The 8,697-nt window shown below is 34.8% G+C and overlaps 1 pseudogene; it reads right to left on the bottom strand.

Moving 5' to 3' along the window:
• The window catches only part of LOC119633002, a 14,772-nt pseudogene extending 7,641 nt beyond the window's left edge, over nucleotides 1–7,131 (bottom strand).
• Nucleotides 7,132–8,697: the final 1,566 nt, after the last annotated feature.

The raw sequence follows: 8,697 nt of genomic DNA, 5'->3' as shown, positions 1-8,697 counted from the left end.
AGTTTAATCACAAATGCCTCTTGGTTTGTGAGCAATCATATTTTACAGACCGACCCTGATATCCTGAAGTCTCAAAGTTTTGGTATTCTTTAACCTAAAAGAAATAAATTGATATTGGCTTTACTTATTCCGTCCTTCCCCTACTTCGCAGCTTAAAATGGCGGCACAAATGCAATTCTATACAAAATTGAATCAATTCTGTTTAGAGCTGCGTACATGACATTAAACTTCTGCTTTAAGGATATTTTATGCTTTATGAAAGTAAAGTCCATTCAAAGTGCAACGAAGACGTTACTAACTTAAGCGGCTGTAATGTGTACCAAAACTGATAGTCAGGTAAACAAAGTAATTCGTCCATAAAGCGTTGCATTTAGAAAAATAATAAGCCACTGAATTCATAATAAATGGGAGAATTTATTCCCCCTCATTCACCTAACTGCAAAAAGAAAGCATATAAAAGCAACAAGTAAGAAAACTATATTCGCTTGGGACGGGTTGTATACTTTTTCATGGAAAGTAAATCTAATTTTTAGTTCTCTGTTATGAAAGCAGATAAAAGAAAATGAATTTCACTGAATCTTGACCATCTGAGCTTATGTTAGGGCCCCCACTCCTATTAAGAGTATGTGCTTACGTGCACATGTCTACACAGTCTAAAGTTTTTCATATTTTATCAAGAAAATAAATGAAAAATGATATTAGACAAAGCAAGTAAAGTGTTCAATTGCTAGGCATTAGCCGACTATAATAACATGGCTTTTCACAAGTTCATTTAACCAAAAATTGCCTCCAACCCAAAATTCAGAGCGTAGAGAATCAAGAAGTATTGAAAATTAGTCCTTTTCACCATATAAGGATTAAGGACTTCAAGAAATTGCCTTAGTCGATCCAACGTTCTCAAAAGCTTTTCTAATGCCGAAGTACTATTATTAAGCGATTTTTGTCGTGAAATTCTGAAAATGACCATACTTTTTGTAATAAGAGCTTGGCATTATATGCGGAGTAGTCGAAACAGTGTTTCGATCGGCACTATTTTGAAGGGCGTTCATCCTTCGTCCTAAACACGTCCAAATTCATCAAAATTTCTCGAAAATTGTGAGCTGTACCAAGCCGAAAACAGGAATATAAGAAGAATGTAAAGATTGCGCAAATTTTTGATTGATTTTATTAGCAAGTGTAATGAACGTTAACATTTCGTCTCTTAAAACTTTATAATGGTCGAAAAACGAATGGTACATATACATACCTCTTAAAAACAAGTATTACAGCATGCGCATCTGTGCATGTAAGCGAAAAAAAAGACGACTTGTAACTACGTTAAACTAACTTAAAAACGGTAAGGACAGTTGCAAAGCTGACGAGTAGATACCATACACCATTTCGTCTAGTACAGTTATAGCATTCGTTTTGGCAATAAAAGAACAAAAATTACACGTTATTCTCATGCAAAGGTATAATTCCGATGAACGCCCGCATACTGGAGGATGTCCAAAACACCACCTGGTAGGATCCAAATTTAACAAACCTAATTTATTTCCCAAAAATGTTATTATTTTTTGCCAATTTCCGTCGTAATAAGTTAGAAATTAGACTTTCTCTCCGTATGAGGACTTGCTTTTCATGGTAAAACATTAACAATTAGGCAATTTTGGCATATCAGGAGTCAGATTTCCTAACAATCCTTATATGCATTGATATCCAAAAAATAAGTTTATGGGCAAGGCTGCTTTCTATGTGTACTTACTATCATCGAGATTTGTCGAAAATTTTTGAAAATTTTTCCTATATAATGATATTTCAAAATAACACGTTATGGAGGAAATGTTCGAAAAAGTGGAATGATCTGAACCATTTTCAACAACGTTCAGCGTAAAAATTTTTATCGGAATACCTCAAGAAATGCGACTTGTAGGTTGAGCACAAGAATATATGGACACACATTACCCGTACGGGCAGACGAAGAAGCAATCGATGTAATAAAAGAGGAAGAGATAAATATATCCCAAGCCCATTCGGGAGGTACATACGTCCGCACAAATTTAATACGCCCTGTTCCACAAGCGCTGTATTGTTTATCAGGATTATAACTTGGAAGAATATAAGTTTTTATAAGTGCACAAGAGCCAAAAGAGAAGTCACTACACACTGTGCAGTAGCACACACTGATGTACGCTTTTGAATTTTCATTCCACAGAAATTAGAGTAAGCAAATGGCCGCCAAGGTAATAGTTCAACTCTAAAATTTGGTTTGGGGGTTTATACGTCTCTCCATCCTTGGACTTAAATTAAACCTCACCACTTAATAATCAAAGAAGTCAAATCGTTTAATTGCTGTTTATATACACCACTGAACGTAGACAATAGTTTTTTAGTAGAATCATGGTGGCTGCCTGAAAATAATATGTCTGCTGACTATATATTGTAATACGTAATGGGAAAGCATATTATACTACGGCGAAATACACTTCTGTGCTCTAAAGAGCTGCTTAGCGTAGACAACAATCTGTATAAAAAGCATTTGTTTAGATAGTCTGAAAACTTATTTGAATGTAGATGGCTATGTTAGATGGCACATGACATTGTGTAGAAAAGAATCACACTCAAGCAAGCAAACATTTGTCAGAGATTTTACTAATATTCACTTGCTGCGTCCAAAACAAGTACATCTTAAACTTTGCCACTATACAAAGGTTGGTTTCTCATGAGATCCCCTATATATGGTGGGGCGTAGAAAATAGACATACTTGATTCAAATTTTAGGCAGTTAAATGTTATATCACATTGTTCTTACGAACCAATTTTCATCATCAAATATCAAAAATTGGATAGTTTTGCTTATTTTTTATTAGGACATATATATGAGGTAGGATGCAGAAAAAAGCATGCTTGGTCCCAATACGGTAAGATTAATGTTATGAAGAAAACTTCATCAAAAAATGTTGAAAATTTGGCCGTCTTACGCTATAACGGTTGAATTTTGCGGCAACGATTATATGACAGGGGATTCGAAAAATTTTCGGTTGCGATCCAAATTTTTTAAATTAACTTACAATGGCGAAATACTATCATTCAACGATTTTTGCCGTGAAGCTCTAAAAATTACAATGGTTTTTCAAACAATATGTTTCGTGAAGCGACGCTGAAAACGTGCTCTGATCCGAACCATTTTCAAATGTGTCCAACTTTGGGCCAGGACACATCAGTGTGCCACAAATTTCATCAAAATTTCTCAAAAATTTGCGACTTATAGACTGAACACAAAAATACATGAAACGGACAGACGGATATATAAGCTCAAAATCGGAATTACTTCCTGAATCGATCGATATAATAAAAGGGATGTGTATCTTAAGTACCCACAAACTTTACATACCCTTTACCATTAGGGGTGTAGGGTGTAAATACCGTAGTGTAGAAAAATAAGGCAAAAAAAAAAAAAAAAAACGCAGACAGAAATAAACTCAATTTGACACTCTATGCAATAAATCACGAAATTTTAAGAGAAGTTTTTTATTTTCTTGCTGCTTTTACGATAACAAGATTACAAAAATAACAAGAATATAAAAAATTGAAAAATATTTATTCAGAACTTTGGTTAAAAAATATTTTCAAATTTCCACACATTTTTTTATATATTGAAGTAATGAGTGCTGAAAATTCGTTGCAAATTAATTATAATCTTTCATCCTGTCTAACGGTGGGCTATTGCACTCTTCGGAAGATCTGGCCTTTTATCTGCATGGCGGCAGCGAAATTGACTTACATATTGCAATTAAAGGAAAGGAGTCAAGCACCCTTTATAATATTGGCCAGTTGGAAAAGTTACAAAGCAATTATCGTGCTTTTTATCATGCTTCATGCTTTTTTTTATTTATGTAGAGAGTAAAAAGGCGGCTAAATTTATGCGAAAATTGGCATAAAGTCAACAAAGAGAATATTCTTCAAGAAATGTATTGATAACGATTTTATATGTGAAATGTTAATGATTTTCACATCTTCAAGAGAAACGTCAGTAATGTGTGACATATTTTGTTGAAGATTTCTTGCAACCGTTTGATTAAATAAGAATTTGAGTTACGACAACCTAATAATTTCAAGTGATCATGACGTCGATAATATATGATTTGTTCATTTCAAAATTGTTCGTTAAAATTCAAGACACGTTTGGCTTTTCCAAAGGAATTTGAAAAATACGTGAAACTGTTGTTAGAGGAAAACTTGAAAGCAGTCACAAGCGTACGTGTGTACATATAAGTGCATGCATGTAAGTTGGCAAATTGTTTTCTTGTTATAAATTATATACCATCTCTGGCTATCACTGCCACCGCCAACGCTATACAGAAACCATTATTTACAGCTTTACAATTTTGATGGAATTAATCTAAGCGAAGTGTTGTTTGTAGTGTTTTGTAAAAATGGTCAGACGAACACTAATGCTTTGTTCCCACAATTCTAATAAATTTCGACTAATATCATGATTTAAGCGTTTTAAAATCATATATGTAAATGTAGACACAAGCATATATTCTCATATGTTGATCAATATAGCGCGCTTGTACGGCACCTTGTCGCAAGTATTAAATTTTGTTGGCAATTGATGTTTGGGTTCCTTACCGTAAGAAAAATGAAAGCAAAGAAAGCCGATTTCTTCTTAACAACGACTGTAAAAACGAAGGGGCAACGTAATAAACTCTAACAAGTTTTCCATTTTTGAATCTTTCGCATTTATGGAAGTAACATTATCTGTATGCACCCTATAGGGTAGCGAGTTACATTCGATTTCTCATTCTGTTTTTAATAGCAGAAGACGTTGGGAAAAGTTTCTGAATGTTTGGTAACTAGAAGATTCTTAATCCATTTAACAAATCTTACCTTGCTATCCGTTCTCATTTTTGTATTTTTCGTGGCCTGAAAAATGGATGAAGTTAGGCAATAGCAGAAGTTATGACAGGACTTCTGCTATTGCAGAAGTTATGACAGATTGTCATTTGTATCGAGATTGAAAGGTAAGCAGGTGTGCATCGTGACCGAGTGTGAAACAACAGTCTTTCCAAATCGTATTCTTTTGCATGAGCTTGTGAAAATACTCGCAAGTGAAAAGTCGACAAAGCGAATGCCTAAGATCCAGCCTGATAAGGGAAAAAAACAAAACATGTTGACGATTATCAAGCGCTTTTGGACCAATATGGCGCCGAATGCGATGCCATACTAGGGAGATAGGGTCTGTGAAGGTTAAGTTCAGGGATCAGGCATTGGGAATTTGTAATCCCAATCCACGGTGACCGATGACCCGCGGATTAAGCTACAAGTCTTAACCGATCGTATCTAGAAACTGAAGAAACGTCCATCATTTAGGTGGATACATTATTCCCGAAATGCCAAAACGAGGTGATGGACATAAACTTTTACGTCAGCTGTGCATTTTGCATAGATGCATCATTTGAAATTATTAAGTAAAGGGGGCGAGATTTTCGTAACCCTATCCAACCCTTCGATATTAAGTACCATACAAGAACCATGAAGCTCGTCTAAAGTCGATTCTCCGCGGTCAGGATGGAGGAGAATAAAAAGATATGGAAACTAAATCTCCTTCGAAATCCGATACCCATGGTACTTAGTAGTATTTTTGTAACTTGCATTTAATCTTCTTTATATCTTAGTCCACGAACCATTGCTCTCTCGCCCCATAGATATTCAATGTCTACGGGTATATGTTGATACAAACGACAATCATCGTCTGAAACCAGTCACTACTTCTTAGACCAATTACAACCTGATCAAAAAAAGCATCTCATCTCATATCTTTGGTCTCCCCCAGAGTTTTGATTAATTAAGACGACTAAATAAGAAGAAGAAAAGAAGAAGAGATGCTTACCGATTCCGAGTTGGGGAACCAGCATACAAGCGTCGCGCTAAAGCAAATTAAATTTTTTTGCTTGCAATTGGATAGATATTAAAAGGATGTCATAAAAACGTATTGGTATTCCGCAGAAAAATGCTGCAATAATGATTTTTTGTTTTTGTACATAATCAAAAGTTAGCTATCTAACTATATAAAGAGAATAAATGAGGATTTCTTGAGTCATTTGGCTTTTACTTAAGCTAATCAACAGTTATGGACATGGTTAGACATAAGAAACACGAAATAAGTTGATGATAATTTTTACCCGTCTTATACACATAAGCTAACCGCATGTATTAGTATCGCACCAAGTAAAGTCAATACTGGTAGCCAAGCTACCATATAAGTGGTCTGTGCTCAAATTAATTCTTAAAGCAAACGTTGCTTTACGATCATCCCAGCTATGACTGCTGTAATGGCCAGTATCAACGACTATTGCTGTGTTGCTACTGTTTACAGTTTAATCAATTCCATCATTTTATGGATTTTTAAACGTTCATTTGGACTTGTTGTATATATTTGCTGCTCTTTATAAGTGCGTGCACGCATCTCTGGAATCTGGGTACATAACGCACATACATGCACATACGTATACGATTGTATATAAATGTAAGCATTTTATGTATAAAGAACATGCATTCGTCCACCTAAACACATTAAAGTTTGTGGCTTGATGGCTGGATTGACGCTTAGAGTTGATTTGGTCAAACGCCGTTTACACAATAATCAACTTGCATTGTCAACTATATATCTTTTGGCGATGATATGTTTACTATGAAAACAAACCTATGGGAAAATAGTTGTGTAAATAATTTTACGTGTGCTGTTGTGCGTTTGCGGGGTTTTTACTTTATGAACTGTTCCTCTTTTCCATTTATTTCCTAATCGAAACAGATGAACTATTTGGCATCTTTAATGTTTATGATTGGCATCTTTTTCCTTTTGCATTGATAGCCACTTGATCACCATCATCATCATCATCATCATCGTCATCGCCATCGTCGTTAACTACCAGAAAAGCAACAATCGGATGACGACAATTTCTTGCAATTTATCGTTTTCTTATACCGTCATTTGTTCATCTTTTATTGCTTTTACTGTCTTCGCTTTAAAGATGTCCACTCAAACACAAAAACTATCTGATGCTTCTAAATTGTTTCAATCTTCTCTACATCATGCCCATCTTTAGACAAACAACTTACTTACTTTTACCTCATTTTTCGTGCCATTTTTATCTTTTTAACTCATTTTTAACTCTATATCTAGAGTTTGTCTATGCACTGTAGACCGCTAAAAATCTGAAAGGAAATGTCGTTGTTGAGACTTTTTCTCAAGTAGTTGTTGACATTTAAGGCGTTGTTTGTATAATTAAAGCAATTATCATTTTCTTTCATTATGATTCCTACGTAACTACGCAGCCATATTTGTCAAAATCTACACAGACCTGCTAAGAAATTAATGCGAAAATGTATACAACTTCTGCCAAAAGCGGTTTTGTTCACAAATAGGAAGCAAAAATTTTATCAGAAAATGTCTTCTTCATAAAAAAAATAGGAAGAAAAGTTTGATACGTCTTTTGAAGCGATACTTATTATCTCTAGCAAATATAAATGAATTGGTAAATGTCAAAAGCATTCCATCGAGACTGCTTTTGCACCAACATTTCCTAATGCTTTTTAAAACTTATTGCGTCGAATTCTAAAGGAATACTCTGGAGCACTGAGTTATTATTGACACCAATAGTTTAAAATTTTATGGTTTAAGAGGTAATTGTGCATCGACGAGTGATCCCAATGATTAATTTTTCTATAAAGTTCAACTCAACGATTGTTCTAAGGATTAAATATGAAACGTTAACTGACAGCTTCAAATAAGTAGGAGAGTAGGAGTAGGAGAACGAGAAAATGGATATGAATCATCTTTCTCCACTTTGCTCAAAGTCTATGCCGCTTTAAAATCTCATTATTCAATGCAAGCTGGGGGTAACCGTAGTCATCCCAAAGGGCTGCATCCCAACACTCCACTCGGTCCGAAAGTAGTACAAGTTTAAGACTTACATAGGGCAGGATCCAAAAATAGGCGTAGATGGCTCAAATTTAGTAGACTTCATTTTTGTATGAAATTACTATAATATTACGGATCAATTTAGATCACTGCATATTAAAACTTAGACTTTCTCTTCTACAAAGGATCAATTTTCATGAAAATCCTCATTAGGGTAGAATCCAAAAAATAGGCTGAGATAGTCCAAATTTGATATAGTTATTTTTTTCATGTTAAATTACTATTATGATATAATTTTCATCATGAAGCACTAAAAATTGTATCTTTTTGTCGCGTGAACTTTAGTTTTCGTTAAATGCTAAGGGGTTCAAAAATTGCTCTAGCCAGTCCAAAGTTTCCACAACAATTTAGAATGCCCAGATACTACTGCTTACCCACTTTTGCTGAGAAATTTTGAAAATTGCAATTTTTTTCCATATAACAACTTTTCAGAATAGGGCGTTGTATGAGGAATGGTCGAAAAAGTTGCCCAAATTTAAACCATTTTTAATAGCGTACATCCTTGGTTCAAAACGCGTCAGTGTACCAATTTTCATCAAAACATCTCACCGAGTGCGGCATGCAGCTTGAACACAAATTTACATGGACAGATATCAGACGTGCGGACTGACAGACAGGCTTAGTTCAATTCAGATAATGATGCTTAATCGGTCGGTTTAAAACAAGTTGTGTCCATCGTTAACCCTTTCGCGTGTTACATACGACCGCACCAAGTTAATTTACCCTGCACC

The sequence above is a fragment of the Glossina fuscipes genome, unplaced genomic scaffold, assembly GCF_014805625.2.
Source record: "Glossina fuscipes isolate IAEA_lab_2018 unplaced genomic scaffold, Yale_Gfus_2 2, whole genome shotgun sequence".
NCBI classification, from domain to species: Eukaryota; Metazoa; Arthropoda; class Insecta; order Diptera; family Glossinidae; genus Glossina; species Glossina fuscipes.
This window is presented reverse-complemented; position numbering and strand designations above follow the sequence as displayed.